Source organism: Merops nubicus, unplaced genomic scaffold (genome assembly GCF_000691845.1).
Source record: "Merops nubicus isolate BGI_N331 unplaced genomic scaffold, ASM69184v1 scaffold7036, whole genome shotgun sequence".
Taxonomy (NCBI): domain Eukaryota; kingdom Metazoa; phylum Chordata; class Aves; order Coraciiformes; family Meropidae; genus Merops; species Merops nubicus.
The window spans coordinates 31,885-36,071 of record NW_008614251.1 but is presented as its reverse complement, the minus strand read 5'-3'; positions in this window follow the sequence as shown (position 1 = coordinate 36,071).

Here is a 4,187-nt window from a genome sequence, read left to right as displayed (position 1 = left end):
TGTTTTGAATCTGTATAGGCTATGTTAATTTTTTCTTTCTTTCCTGTAGGCTTCTTGATTCCCTCAAAGAAGAACCATCTATCTGTGAGGCAATGTAGTGGCTTCCTTAAAGGATATGAAATTCTATCGTTATTCTGTTTTGCTGGTGTCAGTCATTTATAGGAAACAGACATTGCCTCTTCTAAGGATGAAGCTCTTCACTATGAGGGTGGTGAGACACTGGAACAGGTTGCCCAGAGAAGTTGTTGGATGCCCCATCACTGGAGGTGTTCAAGGCCAAGTTGGATGGGGCCTTGCACAACCTGGTCTAGTGGGAGGTGTCCCTGCCTATGGCAGAGGGGTTGGAATTAGAAGATCTTTAAGATCCCTTCCAACCCAAAGCAATGATTCTGTCATTCTAGATATTGAATTTTGTGAATGGAAATGGGCACCTGAAGTCATGCAGGAAAAATATTTCTGGAGTACATAATTCGTTTGCTTTGTTTTCAGTGCTTTAATAATCTTCTGACAGAATTGCAACAATGTATACGTTGCACATTTACCATTCACTGTTTCCTCAGTCAAGAAATATTGCTGGTGCAAGTTATATTTTCCCATCAAAAAATTCCTGAGCAGTTATGAAAAGGAAACTACCCACTAGTAAACAGGTACTAGTTTTTCCTGTTCCACTGCAATCAAGACGTGCAAAATATAAAGCAATGCTGCAGAATATTTGGGCTTTCCAAATGCTATTTTTTTTCTGTGCTATGAATAATAAAATAAAGGACCCTCATGGCTGAAAAAGAATTGGGGAAAAAAAAAAATCCTGACAGGCTCATTGTATTTAACTGTTCAAGTCGCTAAATCTTTAGTCTTCATTATGATTAATTAACTGAAGAAAATTAAATGGCAGTTATTACAGCGCTCAGGTGTGGACAACATATCAGCCCCTTGTATGTTCCAACAAGCAGACACTTGCTCCACAGAAGCAATAGGATTACTTGACTTCAGGCCTGGCCTTTGACCTACAGATCCACTTATCTTGAGTGGCTAAATGTCACTAACGTGGATAGAAATGACTATAGAAAGGTAGCACATGCAGACCCTCCCATATTCTCTTGCAGCACTTGAGATGGTCAGCCATGGAAAGAAGTTGGGAGGCATGCTGGAGAGTGTACTAGGTTGCTTTGAGTCCTTTCTGCGGGCTGGCAGTGATGAGTAATTGCTAGGTGCTATTGGACTGTTCACGTGCAGAGTTCAAGATCAATCTCTCTTGCATCTTTTTTATAATCAAACTGATCAGGTGGCATAAAGTCAGGTACTAGAGAAGGGTAGATGATACACTGCTTTATTACTCACTCCTTACAACCATGCTGCTCTTTCTGTCTGGTTGACTCTGTACTTGGACAAGGTTAGCCCAAGGATGAAAAACAGCTGTGTGAAACAGAACCCATGGAAGAATCACGATGTGAGGAGAGCCTTCCTGAGGAGAGCAAAATGCAATCTACGTTGGAATTAGTCAATCCACATCTGTAACTGATCAGCTGAATCTATAATTTAGAAGCTCTTTTGCATTCCTTAATTGTGCATTCCTTGATTGTGTTAAGTTCGGACATAGCATTACCTATGAGTAATGCTTTCTGTGATCTTGGATTGGCTAGAAGACCCCATCCCATGCTGGCAGACAGTGACACATTGCTCAGTTATTCATGCTTCACTTGCTTCCTGGCTGGACTACAAGAGTCTGATGTATTTGGTCACCAAGCTTTTAAGCACTTTTAACAATTCACCTAGAATAAAAAGCTCTCAGCCAGGCTATTTATTTTGACTGTATCATCAGACCTGTCCTCAGCTGTCTACAATCTCTTCCCGCAAAGAAGTCAAAAGTAAGATTTGGTCCTTCTCGTCACAGTGGGGTTTCCCACAATGGCCAAAAAGCATCTACAGCTTAGTGTTGACAGCTACACTCATCTGTTCCTGCAAATGAGTTCCCTTCGCTCCCTATCTCCACCTCAGCAGGAGGTGCTGTCATAAAAGTTGTCTGTTCAGAAGACCGAATGTTCTTGGAGACTGCTCTAGGTTTGTGAAATAAATATCTTGGGATATAAGGACAGTCACAAACCTAGCCTTCCACTCAAAGTACAGGACACATTTATTTGACCTTCTCTAGCAAAGACACAGGGTCACCATACGTATTTTTATATACTCTACCAAAAGATGACACTTCATTGCTCGAGCATCTTCCCTTGGGAAGAAGATGAGAGAACAGACAGCACGCAGCAGGCAAGAAGTCATGCTGCTTAATGTATTTTGGAGGGACTCTCCAATGCAATGCTGGTGAGTGAGGTATAAAGAACTCTTGCAAAGCTGAGCAGAAAGTTGCCTTGATCCCATGGTGGTCTTGATGCAGCCTTGATACCTGCTTCTTTGAGCCACATGTCAATGGAGCTGAGAAGGTAAACACACCCTTTTGGTTCTGCCATTCGAACATTTGCAGTACTGCCCTAGGGTGTGACATGTGAACTGTCAATTGTCAGCATTTTTCTCTGGTAGAAGTTTTTATGATTGAGGCCTAAACCCTGGAAAACCACCCCTTGTTCTCCTCTGCGTTCAGCCTCAAATTCCATAACCAGTGAATTCCAGCCTCCACTCCCTCTAGAAGATGCCAGATTTCTTGTCAGGCTTACAGCTCCCTTACCCATGGCAAGAGCTCTTGGGTGAACTTGGCAAACGCATGAACACACACACAGAAAAACTGATTGTCGTACTGATAGGGAAGTGCAAAATAAATACTAATACAGCAATAAAATGGAAATGAAGATAGTGCCCATATTTTTACCTTCTGCCTTTTATAAGAATTAATTTTCCTTCACCTTCTACCTCTTGGGAATTCAGTAGAAACTTAAAAAAATTTAATACTTAAGTTGTAAGGGATTTTAATGGTAGAGTTGTACGCACTTAAAAGAAGCGCAGCTGAACCAGCATCTTGGAAACCTGGTCACAGAGATTCCTGTCAAAGTTTCATGAAGGACCTGTGAGAGTAAGTGAATTTCCATGCCTGTTTCATATGCAATGTGTAAATATATACTAAAGTAAGTTTCTTTCACTGTTTCATAAGAAGAGCCAAGAGTCCTGCTATATATTAGTGTGAGACTCAATGTGAGTTGTGTACTTTAAAAAAATAATATAATTGTATTTGTGAAAGAATAAAGAGCAATTTCCACAGCATCATTTTGCTTAACAGTCATTAAGAAAAACCATCCTGAAAAGTCTTCAGTTATCAGACAGAAAATATTACCTGAACAAGGACTAAATCTAAATAACTCATTAATTCTGCTAATGGCTAAGGAAAAAGCTTATATTACTCATACCAATGGTTTAAAACTATCCAGTTTCAGTCCTTCTTTTTCTGAACAAGGATGTTAGCTAGGTGGTTAAAAATCCCAAAAGTAATTCAAAATGAGCATTATTGTTTTCCTTGTCTCCGGGTTTCATTTTTGTTTTATGTTTGCAAGGTTGTGCAGGAGGTAACAAAAGTAGCTGAATTTATACAGCCGAGAACACAGGGTAGATACAATCATGGATATTGCTAAATTGCTGGCATTTAAGTTCTTCACAGCCATTTGCTTTCAAGCATTGCTCTTTTGTTGTGTGAATCTTCAACAAAGGGAGTAATTTCACTCCATGAATGGTTAAAAGGTAAACAAAAGATACTGGCATCACTTTTGAAGGCCTAACTGAGGAGGTATTTTTAGTTAGCCCTGAAAATATTGTGTTCTCCTTGCTAATGATAGCTGAAAACCCCTTAACTGTATCTAAACCCCTTGTTAAATTCACTATTTATATATAAATACATAGTTATTGCAATATGCAATTGTCACTACAATACTATCTTCTTTCATAATGAATTTGACAGTCTTGCATTTATATTTCTGTCACTCTTCCTCATGCTCTGTCTGACCTTTTCAGGTCGCAGATAAGGAAGGACCCTCACTTCCATCGAGCCCTGTAGTTGAGAGAACAGTCAGTAACAGAGGCTTCAGAAACTGGGAATTGTTGATTCTTCCCTCAGAGGGCATTTTGCCAGAGAATTCTGCTTGAGACTCATGGAAATTCTTGGACTAAATATATGCATGTATAGGACTGGAAAAATATATATGAAGCATGTGTTTCTATAGGAATCCTAGTCACCTAAAGCATAACAAAAT